At 44.6% G+C, this 15,465-nt stretch overlaps 1 protein-coding gene and 1 non-coding gene across 2 annotated transcripts in view; one reads left to right on the plus strand and one right to left on the minus strand.

Annotated features, from left to right (window-relative positions):
• COL28A1 (collagen type XXVIII alpha 1 chain) overlaps nt 1–15,465 on the minus strand; it is a 172,996-nt gene that overhangs the window by 38,703 nt on the left and 118,828 nt on the right. The window lies entirely within an intron of this gene.
• On the plus strand, nt 9,353–9,424 carry TRNAC-GCA (transfer RNA cysteine (anticodon GCA)). Its single transcript has one exon. It is a non-coding gene; the product is annotated as a tRNA-Cys (tRNA).

The following is a 15,465-nucleotide window of genomic DNA, read 5'->3' on the forward strand; positions in this document are numbered from 1 at the left end:
CCTTTCCATCCAGGCTGCCACAGGACGTTGAGCAGAGTTCCCTGTGCTATACAGTAGATCCTTGTTGGTTATCCGTTTTGAATATAACTGCTGGTTCAGTTTAGCTAATGTTACTTATGGAGCATATAATTGCCCGTGTATATAGAAGGCACTTATCCAGAGGCCCCTAGAACAACTCAGGGTCTAGCACATTGGCATTTCTCTCCGTCTCCCTGAAGTTGTGATCATAGCAACCTACTGTTGTAACTAACAGCTGCCATTGACTGTGTGGCAATGTGCAAAGACTGAGCTAGGTAATGACAGACTTAGGCAGGGTCTCACTTAATCTCTGTAATAACCTGGGAGCAAGTCTATAAATGATGCCACCAAGGCTTTTCCAGTTCTTCCATGTCACCTCAGATTGAACCTGCTTTCACAGCAACGCTTTGAATGGGAATTCTCTCTCCCCAATGCACAACTGACTGTTCCTTCAAACAAAAAGTTCTGATTTTCAATCCCTCAGTTCTATCCTGGCATAAAGTAGGAACCAGGCCATTTCTCCATCTCTAACCTGAAAATCAAGAGCATCCTGTTTCTTAAAACTCTTTCCTTTGTCTGGTTGGCTTCCTCTGACTTCACTTTGATATGTTATTTTGCTGTGTTAATCTTCTCTAGTGGGACGAAGATGGCCTAATGCACAGTCTGTAAAGCAGCCCATTTGGGTGTTGAATGAATGAGTGAGTTACTTGTCATCAGGGACCCTTTGGCTGAAGTGTGGCCCTGGCTTACCTGGTACCTGGCCAGGAAAACAGTCATAATGAATTTAATGAAACATCATGGCTTCCTTGCATTTGATTTTCATTCAAATGTTGACCTAGACCCACTGTGTCTGGTGAGAGGCAGTGAAATAGTTTACTTTTCACAGATCCCGGGGCTGATTTTGATTTTGCTCCTGCTGCTGCTGCTAAGTCACTTCATTCATGTCCGACTCTGTGGGACCCCATAGACGGCAGCCCACCAACAGTTTTTTTTTTTTTTTTTCCACCAACAGTTTAAAACTCTCACCATTTGTTCCTCTCCTTTATGGCCCTCAGTGCAGCCTTTTTTTTTAATAACCCAAGAACTGTCAGCCATGTATAGCAAGGGTTTTCAGAACAGCTCCTGTGGAAATTTCCATGAGCTGGACCGAGATGCTGCTAACATTGATCTTGATGACTATGGTCATTTCCTATTGCCACTGTAATGAATGGCCACAAATTTAGTGGCTTCAGACTATGTAAATGTGTTCTCTGACAGTTCTGAAAGTTAGAAGTCCAAAATCAGTTTCACTGCACAAGATGTTGGTTGGGCTGGCTTTCCTTGGATGTTCTGGGGGAGCAGTTGTTTTCCTGACTTTCAGCTCCTGGGGGTCCCCTGAGTTCTTCGGCCAGTGGCCTCTTCCTCCATCTTCCTCCACTTCATCATCTGTGATTCCATCATCACATCACCTCTTCCATGGTCTATTCTCCCTCTGCTTCCCTCTTATAAAGACACTCATGATTACACGTTGGGCCTACAGATTATCCAGGATAACCGTCCCAACTCAAAATGCCTAACTAAATCACACCTGTCCCTTCTATCATATAAGGTAATATTCACAAATTATAAGGATTAGAACTTGAACATTTTTAGGGGTCATCACTAAACCTACCACAGTGACTTTTTCTATATTCATGCAAAAAGAAAGATAATTATTATATATTTTTTGTAATTCACCTTAAGATACTTCAGTTTAAACAGTAACACAAATATGTGTACATGTAAGTTACTTACCTTGATGGGTGCTGAATTAACCCTTGAAATACCATAGTCAGTAGTCCATACTTCAAAGACAGGTGAGTAGCTGAGTCCTTTCACTATTCACCTGAAATTTTCACTCTTACCCTCATCCCCTCATAAGGAATCCCTTTAATAAGGAATCATTAAGAAGTTAGTTGGGCCCATCACAAGAATATTGTTGTGTTTGCCTCAGAATGATCATTTTATGCAAAGTACTTGTCAAAGTACTTAAAGTGACAGAACTGGAATTTGGACCCAGTTTTCAATACATGTTTATATGCCTACCTGTTAATACGTAGCTGAACATAGGGTAGAATTCTGTCTGAAACTTGCTTTAATTGAAACAGCACCCAATAGCAAGGTTGTCTAGAGGCCAGATCACGCCTGCCAACTTCTAATCTCCAGAGGCTGCTGCCGGCAGTCATCAAAAAGAGTCTGACAAATTGTGACTCCCTAAATTGGGATTTCTTTGGAAGGAATGATGCTGAAGCTGAAACTCCAGTACTTTGGCCACCTCATGCGAAGAGTTGACTCGTTGGAAAAGATTCTGATGCTGGGAGGGATTAGGGGCAAGAGGAGAAGGGGATGACAGAGGATGAGATGGCTGGACGGCATCACCAACTCGATGGATGTGAGTCTGAGTCAACTCCGGGAGATGGTGATGCACAGGGAGGCCTGGCGGGCTGCGATTCATGGGGTCGCAAAGAGTCGGACACGACTGAGCGACTGAACTGAACTGAACTGAAATTGGCCCAGTGCAGCTCACAACAGTCATAGCCAAATGTGCTCAACTTGGCTGTATTTCCCCCTAATCATTTTTGTTAAACTTTTAGTCCCTGCTTCCATTTTTCTGTTTATATATACTGAAAGTGAAAGTGTTAGTCACTCAGTCATGCCTGACTCTTCGTGACCCCACAGACTATAGCCCATTAGGCTCCCCTGTCCATGGAATTTTCCAGGCAAGACTACTGGAGTGGGTTGTCATTCCCTTCTTCAGGGTATCTTTCTGACTCAGGTACGCACCTGGCTCTCCTGCATTGCAGGCAGATTCTTTACCGTCTGGGCCACCAGTGAAGCCCTTTTCTCTACTAGCAGGTGATAAAGTACCTGAACAAGCAGCACATGAATATTTGAAAATAATCTCTGCGATAGCCAGACCGCTGCATGGACTCTTTGATTGCTTTATAGACACATGAGTTCACTGTTAGAATCTTCTATCCAGTTCATATTTTCCATGAATAAAATGGTTCTTAGTATAAAATCTAGAATTAAGTACATTAATAGGTCACAGTGCATAGAGAAGCAGTCCCCAAACTTTTTGGCACCAGAGAGTGGTTTCATGGAAGAAAATTTTTCCACCGATGGTGGCGGTGGGGGCAGGTGGTGGTGGTGGGTTTGGAATGATTCAAGCACATTACATTTACTGTGCCCTTTACTTCTATTATTATTATTACATCAGCTCCACCTCAGATCATCAGGTATTATATCCTGGGACCCCTGGCACAGAGCATCATAGCTTTGACAGGTTTTATCGGCCAAATTCAGTTGCATAAATTGACTTATCCTGCTCTCCCAACTAAATAGCCTTCTGTAAAGCCTGCCAGATTTCATGAATGTCTTGTCTGGCATTTGAATGTACTTGCACCACAGATGATAAACACAAAATGACAAGGTCAGCTTTTTGTTCCCTTTGTTGGCTATCTGCATGGTTCAGCCTCCTGGTTTCCCTTCTGAGTTTTTCATGATCACTTTGTGTTGAGAACTCTGATGTCTCTCTCGGTCCTCTCTGTGCCCTCAAGGTCTGCCTTGGACCCTTAATCCTTACATGGTAACCCTCTGGGGCTAACCCCCAGTTCTCTCATCCTCAGTCTTGCTCCCATCTCTAAGCTCCAGGCATAACACGATACCTGCCTCCTTCCTGGCTTCTCTCTTTCACGCATCTCTCAGTCTTCCAGGCTTGCAATTCTTTTTGTGTTCTGACCTTATCTATGCTCCCTGAATACACTCATCCCATCACTGGATCACTGGGTAGATTCTAGTCCATCAAACACATCCAAGGAGTCTTCCCTGACTCACCGTCCCCAGCCCCAGTCAAAAAGTAGCTCCCCCTGGTCTACCCACACCTGTCCTGTAGCCTGTCTCCGAACATGTTTAGCTGCTCACATCCTTTCTGCCCTACCTGTCTTGCGTGCATGTGTGTGCTTGGTTGCTCACTCATGTCTGACTCTTTGAGACCCCATGGACTGTAGCCCACCAGGCTCTTCTGTCCATGGGATTCTCCAGGCAAGAATACTGGAGTGGGTTGCCATGCCCTCCTCCAGGGGATCTTTGCAACCTAGGAATCAAACTCGCATCTCTTACGTCTCTGAAATTGGCAGGCAGGTTCTTTATCACTAGTGCCACCTGGGAAACCCCCACCTATCTTAAACTCCCACAGTTGAAGCACTTCATCTTATTTATCTTTCTGCCCTTTGAGGTACCTATTCCAGGGCCCTGCATATTGCCCCAAGCTAGATACAGTGGGTGTGGGGACGAACCATCTTTTTGGTAGAAGTTGCCTAGAAACGATGCATCCTGAACACTGTCTTACTGAGCCTCACAAACTCCCATTGATATCTCAGTAAAATTCATGATAGACATTTAGGGATCCATGTGGAAAAGAGATAACAAAATTGAGATGCACGGAAATGTGCCAGCAGAGATTTCCTGATGGGGGTCAACCTAAGGACATGTCTATAGGTAGGCTGACTTTATTAATAGCTCCTGTGGCACTGGCCTTGGAGACAGCTGAACAAAGCAGGTGAGGAGTTTGTCACCAGTCAGAAAAGGCACAGTGACTCATTTCAGAAGCATTCTGCTGACTGCACAGGCCACCGCAGCCGTGCCACCAGGGTGCGAGCTCGGTGGGAGCTGCTGACCTGGGAAACCACAAAGGCCACCACAGTGGCAGGAAATGGGGCCTCCGCTTTGGGGCCCCCAGCCCAGTGTTCAGTCCCTGTGAATAAGCTTGCTGAGTGAAAGGATTCCAGGAAATATCATATGCTTTCAAATTACTCTTCTTTTTTCAATATATCACTTCATTCACAGGTAAGAACAGACCCAGAAGCAGCACTGTGCTGATTTAATGCTCAGGTAGGCTGAATAAGGGCCCCCAAAGATATGTGGATTGTGACGCCTGGAACCTGTGGATATTGCCCTCTGCAGGGAAAAAGGGATTTTGGCAGGTGTGATTAAGTTAAGGGTCTTGGGTGGGGAGATTGTCTGGACTACCTGAAAGTGAAAGTGAAGTCGCTCAGTCATGTCCGACTCTTTGCAACCCCATGGACTATAGCCTACCAGGCTCCTCCCTCCGTGGGATTTTCCAGGCAAGAGTACTGGAGTGGGTCGCCAGTGCCTTCTCCAGGGGATCTTCCCAGCCCAGGGATTGAACCCCGGTCTCCCACATTATAGACAGACGCTTTACCATCTGAGCCACCAGGGAAGTCCCTGGACTACCTGGGTGAGTCCTAAATGCAATCGCAAATAGTCTTATAAAAGAAATGCAAGAGACTTAGCTGGCATTAAAGAAGTCCTTGTGATTGAAACAGCAAAACAGAGATGGAGAGAAAAGATGTAAGCCACTGGTTTTGGAAATAGAGAAAGGGGCCATAAAACAAGGAATACAAAGAATGTGGCTCCAGATTCTGGAAAAGCCAAAGTAATAGAATTCCCTGCCCCCACCTCACCCCCCAGCCTCTGGACACCCTGTCAGTGTCTTAACTGTGGCCCCATAAGATTCATTTTAGACTTCTGTGTTCCAGAACTGCAAAAGAATAAATTGGTACTGTATTAAATCACTGCATTTCTAGTCATTTCTTACAGCAATCATATGAGACTAACGTGTTATATAGTTCTTCCCACCTTTAACAGATCAGTTCACAACACAGAGCATTTTGCAACAAATTACCAAAAACTAATATGGCTCGGAAATCATTTGTATTTCAAGTATCATCAAGGGAAAAGTCTAACATTAACGCACAGAGACTGTGAGCAGTGCCCAAGGTGGCTTTGGGTCCTGCAGGCAAAGACAGTTCCCTGAGAAGTGATGCTCTTCTCCCTCCAGGAGAGAAAGCAGTGCTGAAAAATATTTCACTCCAAAGGGAAGGCTATGCAATATATATGACTTTGCCTTTGCAGCCTAGTTGGAAACTGGCCAAAGAAGGCTCTGAGTCACTAAGCGTAATGGCTCAGAATCAACAAGTCCATCCCTTCTAAACTTGCCCTGGCTCCAGTATACATCATCTGTGAGCTAATTTGTTACAGTAGCTTCTTAATCCGTGTCTTTCCTTCCTCTCATATGCCTCTGTGCCAGGGATTCTCAACTGTAGGCAGGAGGAAGAGGATGGCTCAGGAGACCCTCAGGATACAAGGGGAGGAGAATATTTCCAGTATTTCCCATCTTCTCTCCCGACACCACTACCTAAAAAGGGAAAAGTGAGAAGAGCGGCTGACGGAGTGCTCTGGAATGGTATGGAAACGAAAGAGTGAGGAACGTTGTCCCAAACTAGAAAACAAATGCATGAAAACACTCAGCTGGCCACACCGCGTGCTAAGCCACTTCAGTCTTGTCAGACTCCTCTGTCCATGGGATTCTGCAGACAAGAACACTGGAGTGGGTGGCCATGCCCTCTCCAGGGGATCTTTCCGACCCAGGGATGGATCCTTCATCTCTTATGCCTCCTGCATTGGAAGGCAGGTTCTTTACCACCAGTGTCACCTGGGGAGCCCGGCTGTGTCACTCCTGTTCTTAAAGCTCTTCCAGATTATATACCCAAGAGAAATGAAAACATAAAAATGTGCCCACAGATTTCACAACAGCATTACTTACAATAGCCAAAGAGTAGGAACAACACAAATGTTCCCCAGTGGACAAATGGATAAACAAAATGTGGTATATCTATACAATGGAGTATTATTTGGCCATAAAAAAGGAAGTTCTGATACAGCATGGGTGACCTATTATGCTGAGTAGAAGAAGCCAGCCACGAAAGACTGAACTGTGTGATTCCATTTATGTGAAATGTCTGCAACAGGCAAATCCACAGAGACAGAGAGTAGCGTAGTGGTTGCCTGGGGCTAGAGGTTGAGTGGGAAGGGAATGAAGAGGGACCGCTGTGAAGGATGGGCTTTCCTTTGGGGATGATGACAGTGTCCTAACATTAGATTGCATTGCTAGATGTACAATTCTGTGAAAATAGTAAAAATCATTAAATTGTATATTTTAAGCAAGTGACTTGCATAGCATGTGAATTATATCACCATAAAAGTTTTTTTAAAAAAATAAACCCTACCTGGCCTTTCTTAGAGAAAGAAATGGCAACCCACTCTAGTGTTCTTGCCTGAAAAATACCAGGGACAGAGTACACTGCGGGCTACAGTCCAAAGGACTGCAGGGAGTGGGACACGACTAAGCACAAGCACCAGGCCTTTCTATCATCAGAGCAGTGGCTCTCAAAATTTGGTGTATCAGAAATGCCTACTGAGTGTAACACAGGGGCTACTGGGCTCTGTCCTCAGAGTTGCTGGTGCCATAGGTCTAGATGAAGCCCGAGAACTTGCATTTCTAATAGGTTCCTAGGCGACGCTGACCGAGCTGGTTGGTGGCCATGCTTTGAGGGTCACTGATTCATAGGTGCCAACTAAAGCTCTTCAGCTTGGCCATGAAGGCCCTTCACAGTCTGGGCCCCACTGTTTGTTAACTGTCTTTTTTTTTTTTCACAAGCTTCGGCTCAGCCTTGATTCATACAGGTCTGTTTCTGGTTCCCTTATATTTTCTGGCCTTATGTTGGATGTCATTTTACACCCCTTGTGTCTGCTGTGGTGCAAAGCAGATACTCAGTTAATGTTTTTGGACCATTGATTGTACCCAGATCACCCCAGCACTCTAAATCTCTTACCAACAGGTAACTACTGCCTCCTTAGAGCTGGTACTAGCCACTTGTCCCAATCCCCTGGGATAGGGGCCTTCAAGAAAAGGGAATGAAAGAGCCAACCAGTCTTCGTGAAGCATAAACCTAGAAATTCCAGGTTTACCAAACTTTTTAAGGCCATGCATCCTTGAGCGTATAGCCAGAGAGAAGATTCTAATTAGAGTCACCTAAGCTTTGACTGTGTGGATCACAATAAACTGTGGCAAATTCTGAAAGAGATGGGAATACCAGACCACCTGACCTGCCTCTTGAGAAAACTAATATGCAGGTCAGGAAGCAGCAGTTCGAACTGGACATGGAACAACAGACTGGTTCCAAAGGCTGTATATTGTCACCCTGCTTATTTAACTTCTATGCAGAGTACATCATGAGAAACGCTGGGCTGGAAGAAGCACAAGCTGGAATCAAGATTGCTGGGAGAAATATCAATAACCTCAGATATGCAGATGACACCACCCTTATGGCAGAAAGTGAAGAGGAGCTAAAAAGCCTCCTGATGAAAGTAAAAGAGGAGAGTGAAAAAGTTGGCTTAAAGCTCAACATTCAGAAAACGAAGATCATGGCATCTGGTCCCATCACTTCAAGGGAAATAGATGGGGAAACAGTGGAAACAGTGTCAGATTTTATTTTGGGGGGCTCCAAAATCACTGCAGATGGTGACTGCAGCCATGAAATTAAAAGATGCTTACTCCTTGAAAGGAAAGTTATGACCAACCTAGATAGCATATTCAAAAGCAGAGACATTACTTTGCCAACAAAGGTCCATCTAGTCAAGGCTGTGGTTTTTCCAGTAGTCATCTATGGATGTGAGAGTTGGACTGTGAAGAAGGCTGAGCACCAAAGAATTGATGCTTTTGAACTGTGGTGTCGGAGAAGACTCTTGAGAGTCCCTTGGACTGCAAGGAGATCCAACTAGTCCATCCTAAAGGAGACCAGTCCTGGGTATTCATTGGAAGGACTGATGCTGAGCCTGAAACTCCAATACTTTGGCCCCCTCATGTGAAGAGTTGGCTCATTGGAAAAGACTCTGATGATTAGAGGGATTAGGGGAAGGAGGAGAAGGGGACAAGAGAGGATGAGATGGCTGGATGGCATCACTGACTCAATGCACATGAGTTTGAGTGAACTCCGCTGAGTTGGTGATGGACAGGGAGGCCTGGCGTGCTGCGATTCATGAGGTCGCAAAGAGTCGGGCGACTGAGCGACTGGACTGAACTGAACTGAAGCTCAGTGTGCACAGACTTCAGAAACATCAAAAGGAAATGTGTGGTGAGAGTCTTTTCTGTCGAGTTGAACAGAAAAGTACAGCAGGCAGCTTTATACACGAGCGGAAGGCAGCAGCTCCAGGATCACAGTGAATGTGTCTGCACTGTTGTGCTTCCAGGTGTGAAACCTGGTGAAGAGTGATCTCTACATCCTCACCAGATGAGTCTGGGGAGAGGGAAGTGGGTTTAGACTATATATTACATGTTTGATTGTATTGAAAAGAATATAGTGGGCTTCCCTGGTGGCTCAGTGGATAAGAATCCACCTGCCAATGCAGGAGACACGGGTTTGAGCCCTGATCCAGGAAGATCCCAGTGGCTTCCCTGGTGGCTCAGATGGTAAAGCGTCTGCCTGCAATGCAGGAGACCCAGGTTCGATCCCTGGGTTGGGAAGATCCCGCTGGAAAGGAAAAGGCAACCCACTCCAGTATTCTTTCCTGGAAAATTCCATGGACTGAGGAGCCTGGTAGGCTACAGTCCTTGGGGTTGCAAAGAATTGGGGACGACTGAACCACTTCACTTCACTTCACTTGACCAGGAAGACCCCCCATGCCATGGAGCAACTAAGCCCAAGCACCGTAACCCCTGAGCCTGTGCTCTAGAGCCCGGGAGTCGCAACTAGTGAAGCCTGTGTGCCCTACAGCCCGTGCTCAGCAACAAGAAAAGCCACCCCGACGAAATGCCCGCACACTGCAACTTGAGTAGCCCCTGCTGTCTGCAACTAGCACAAGGCTGTACAGCGATGAGGACCCAGCACAGCCAACAGTAAATACATAAAATAAAAAAAGAATATGCCAATGTGACATCAAGCCAGACCTTCCATTAGGTCAAAGTTACTTCCTGTCAGTAGGTTTGCTGAGACTTAATAACTTGTGGGGTGCATCGGAAAAAACAGAGCTGGGGTGGATTACAGCCACACATCACCCCAGGACCTCCGTCAGCCAATCTGATGACCTCCCATGGAAGCAGAATGCCTGCCTTGTCAATACTCTCCCAGATCAGGCCCCTGGCCATCCTGATACTTAAATTGCTGCCCTTCCCACCTAGAAATTCTGGAGGCACTGCTGACACTGGCATCGAAAAGCCACCATGGAAATGCATCGCTTTCAAACGCTTGTATCTGAGATGCAGGTTATGGGACAGATGCCTCTGCCTTGTTCTCCTAGTTTTATTGCCTGTCACCAAGCATGCCAGTTACTGAAAGACAGTCGCGTTCTATAAGCTGGTTACTCTGTACCAGGAATTAAAAGTACAGGAGAGGTTAATACGTAGCTGCCCTCTGAGAATATGTCTTTCACCAGAGCATTCAAAGTATTAGCTCTTCTACGTGTCTCTTTCTGGATACCGTATGGGAATTAAACACATAATAGTCATAAAGTCCTAATGAGGCCCTTAAACAAGAGTGTTATAGGCTTATTTCATTTAGCATAATGTCCTCCAGGTTGATCCTTGTTGTCACACATGCAGAATTTCCTTCTTTTTCAGGGGCGGTGGATAGTAACCTATGGTGTGTTTATACCACATCTTCATTCATCGCTCATTGGGCATTTAGGTTCTTTCCATATTTTGGTTATTGCAAATAGCGCTGCAGTGAACATAGGAAGACGGAGATAAGCCAGTCACAGAAGGACAAATGCCGCATGACTGTACTTATGTGGGCTTCTGAGGCAGCACTAGTGATAAAGGACCCGCCTGCCAATGCAGGAGACGGGAGTGTGATCCCCGGGCCAGGAAGATCCCTGGAGGAGGAAATGGCAACCCTCTCCAGCATTCCTGCCTGGGAAATCCCATGGACAGAGGAGCCCAGAGAGCTACCGTTCATGGGGCTGCAAAGAGTCGGACACGACTGAAGCATGCACTTGTATGAAGCAGCCAAAACAGTCAAACTCACAGAAGCAGGGTAGAATGGTAGTTGCCAAAGGCTCGGGGAAATGAGATAATGGGCAAAAGTCTCAGTTATGCAAGATGAATAAGCTCTAGAGATCTCCTATACTGCATGCTGTCATACACTGAAAAATCTGAATAGATCTCATATTAAGTGTTCTCACCAAAAAATTTAAAACTGAAATAGCTGACAATTCATTATTTTCAATGAATTTTTCATTGAAAAATTTTTTTCATCAAAAAATAATGAATTTGTTTTAAGAATGGAAATGATAAATATATTCATCTGTTTTTATTAAATAAAGACAATTATATTAATTGTTAAAAGTTGAAAAAGAAAAAGTATACTGGAAGCTTATGGTTAATGCATGCTTCCTTTAGGCTCTCCCCAACCCCATTCATTTATATGCCCTGTTTTCCTTTCTCGTTGCTTTTAACTTGTGATAGTAACTATTCCTGACAATCCGAATACCAGTTTCAGAGGAGCAGAACTTACTCACATGAAAAGTTTTCTTATAATTTTTCCCTGCAAAAATTTCTAGACTGTCTGCAAAAGCTGCTTAATGACAACCTACGAGGTGCCCTTGCTATACCACAGAACACACAGATGTGGGTGGCATATCTGAGGCCCAGAAACAATGAAGGCAAATGGAACAATTTGACAACAAAGTCACAGCTTCCTATAAAAGCGTATCTTTTAAGAAAATTCTCTTATTAACAAAGTTAACTCAGGCTTTAATCACGGCATGCTTGCTTAAAGGATAAAGCAAGAAAGCCCCTGAGTCACAGTTTAACAGTAAAAGAAACAGGTATAGGGATAATGAAATTAGACTCACAGATTTTTGTAAGCCTACACTCATGGTCTCAGTGAAGTTGAAAACCACATCAAAGGATTAGCAGCAGCAGAAAAATTCACAAGTAGGCAGATCTCAGTTCAGTATAAGGAAAGAAAGTCTACCAATGGTAGATATAGAATAATCCTTTAGAAATACAATGAAATGAACATACAAGTATGGGAAAATACAAGAACGATCTTAAGAGAAACATATAAATTAATTATATCCATGTACTAGATTACTATGTAGATGTTTAAAAAATATAGTAAATCTTTATGCATTGATTTGAAAGGCCATTCTTGCTCAGATAACAGGGAGGTGGGTAGGGTGAGGCGGTTGGGGGAATTATGTATAAAATGATTTTTAAAGGTGCTGTATATGTGTGTGTTTATGCGTCCAGTGGAACATATGGAAGCCACACACCTGACTGCAAACAGAGGCACGCTTTACAGGCTAGGACTAAAGGGGAAAGAGAGGAACTTTGACAACTTTGTGTGATTATGAGGTGTTTGGATTTGATACAAGTATGCATAATTTTCATTTTAAGAGGTAACAGAGCTTTTTTAAATTTGTTACAAGATCTTTGGGAAACATGCAAGAAAGGAGAGAAGCTTCTATTCCCTAGCATACCCAGGGCCTGGAAGGCTAGATACCCTTGAGAATGTCATAGAATATTCTTGTGACGGATGAGAAGTGGATGAGAAGACGCCCTTATAATTCAGAAGATCAAGGGCAGGCCTCTATCAACTTCCTTCTCTCTGGCATCATGAATATTTCCTTGTTCACTCGAGCTTTGCCATCAGCATACAGCGTACCTTGCTGCTGCTGCTGCTTAGTTGCTTCAGTCGTGTCCAATTCTGTGTGACCCCAGGGACTGTAGCCCACCAGGCTCCTCTGTCCATGGGATTCTCCAGGCAAGAGTCCTGGAGTGGGTAGCCATGCCCTTATCCAGGGGATCTTCCAACCTAGGAATTGAACCTGGGTCTCCTGCATTGTAGGCAGATTCTTTACCACTGAGCCATCAGGGAAGCCCACAGCATACCTTATCTCCCACCTTAAGAAAAACAAAAACCTTCCTTAATCACACATTTCACTCCCTCTACCAGGCCATTCCTGTGTTTCCCTTTTCAAAAGTGTTGCCTGTATGCGCTGTCTTCACTTCCTTTCCTACCATGATCTCTTCTTACAACTTTTTATTTTAAAATAATTTCAAACTTACAGAAAAATTGCAACAATAACACAGATATTTCCCATGTTCAACCAGATTTATCAACAGTTGTTCAGATTTTCCCCTATGTTTTATTCTGTGTGTGTGTGTTTATGCATGAACGTGTGTGTGTATAGTTGACAATACCCTCCTTAAAACACATCACCTGGCTTCCGGGAACCACCTCCTCCTGGTTCTCTACTACTGGCTATTTCTCAGTTTCCTTTGCTATGTCCTTTTCACCATAAAAGCCTCCTGATGCTACGGACCCAGGGCTCACTTCTTTTTCCAATGTGTATTCAACCCCCCGCATGTTCTCATCCACTCTCAAGACATTAAATATTATCTGTATATTGTTAAATCAAATGTGTATCTCCTGTCTTGATCTCTCCTCCACACTCTAGATTTCTATCCCCAAATACCTACTTAATAGCTCTGATGGAGGTTTAGCTTTTTGTGTCCAAAGCAAAATTTTAGACTTTGTGAGCTATTTTTTCCCTATTAACCCAGCCCCATTTTCCTGTAGTTTCTCCCATCTGGGAAAGTGGCAACTCCGTCCTTCCCATTGTTTGGGCCACAAATCTTTGCCATCCTTAACTCCTTTATCTTACATCCCCCACATACAACCCAGAATCCAGCTGACCAGTTCCAGGGGCAGAACCCCTCCCTGCTTCCACCACTACCACCCTGGGCTAAACCACCACCATCTCTTCCCTGCACTTTGGCAGTATCTTTCTACCATAACTTTTAATTTAACTTTCTACTTCCCACATGCTGCCAGGACATGACGGATGTCAGGTCACTCCTCTACCAAAGCTCCCCACTGGTTTCTCATCAGATCTCATGACTCCTTGCATGCCGGTCAGCCTGTCCTGATGCTCTTCAAGTGCTTCCAGGCATGGGTTCTTATCCCAAATCCCTCTTTAAGAAGCCTCAGAATTTTTCCTACCCACTACTTGAGCTTCTACCCTGTTTTTCAACATGCAACCCGGAATGTCAAGGGCCGGGGATGCAGAACAAAGAAGGACAAAGAAAATGGCCAACAAGGAAGCGTTCTGGCAAAAGAAGCAAAAGCAGGTGGTAAAGGGAATCTCCCTCCCAATCGGAGCAGTGTTGCGCTGAGTCTTTTGTTCCTTTAATTCACACTTTCGCCTCCACTATCAGTACAGCTGTAGACTCTGGGAGGCTGTTCGTTACCCACATTGGCTGATGTTATTAGGATTTAGTTCCAGTTCATGATTCATCAGCACAGCAATCAGGGTTAAATTTGAGGACATTTTGCTTCTTGTCAAGGCTGTTCACAATGCCACTTTATGCAATGAGAAGTGGTAAATCATAAATACAAGTATTTTATGGTTCAGAAAACACAGACTCTTCTAGACGTGTGGACTATGCTTCGGTCTCATGAGTTCCCAGTCCCGTCTCCTACACCAGTCTTTACTCAGCATGTGAGAGAATGCTTGTAGCAGATGTCTCAGATGGAAAGAAATTTGCTTTATAAAGATGTTTATAGAATCAGACTGTGTAGACTTGTGGTTTTCACTGTGGGTGAAATAAATATCAAGTCAAAATCTTAAACAAAATCACCTAATCTTTTGTAAGGTAAAGAGCCCGCAAACGCTCCCTATTTTCTTCTCCACTGCATGGCATGACCTTCTGAAAAAGTAATTGATTTTATTTTTTGTCTGCGCTGCGTCTTCACCGCTGTACCAGCTTTTCGCTAGTTGCAGAGAGCGGAGGCTGCTCTCTAGTTGAGGCGTGTGGGCTTCTCGCTGTGTTGGCTTCTGTTGTTGCAGAGCACAAGCTCTAGGGTGTGTGGGCTTCAGCAGTTGCTGCACGTGGGCTCAGTAGTTGTGGCTCACGGGCTCTGGAGCACTGGTTCAGGAGTTGTGGCCCACAGGCTTTGTTATTTCCTGGCATATGGGATCTTCCCAGATCAGGGCTCGGACCCATGTCTCCCGCGTTAGCCACCCTTAGCCACCAGGGAAGCCTTGATCTCTTTTTTAATTAAAACATTTTTTTGGACTATGGAAACCCTATAGCGTCTAATCTCCACGTATAGGTGTTTTACTGAACCTCACAGTCACTGCTGTCCCCTACATTCAGGTCAGTCCCACCACATGGCAGACGCTGACTGATATTTGTTGAATGAATGCTCTGGAAATAGGCAAGATGATAAATATTGAGGAAAGCTATAGACAGGGCGCACTTTTTATTAGATACCTATATGTACCAGATGAGTTGGTTAGATGGTATCACCAACTCAATGGACATAAGCTTGAGCAAGCTCCACGAGTTGGTGATGGACAGGGAAGCCTGGCGTGCTGCAGTCCATGGGGTCACAAAGAGCAGGACACAACTGAATAACTGAACTGATGTGCCAGGCATGTGTTAGCTGCTCAGGATATGAAAACAAAAATACAAGACATCTGCCATCTCGCAAAGCTCATGGTCTGATGGTTAGGTAAGAAAACAAGCACCTTTGGTAGAATGTGAAAAGCACTGTG

Source organism: Capricornis sumatraensis, chromosome 5, assembly GCF_032405125.1.
Source record: "Capricornis sumatraensis isolate serow.1 chromosome 5, serow.2, whole genome shotgun sequence".
Classification (NCBI taxonomy): domain Eukaryota; kingdom Metazoa; phylum Chordata; class Mammalia; order Artiodactyla; family Bovidae; genus Capricornis; species Capricornis sumatraensis.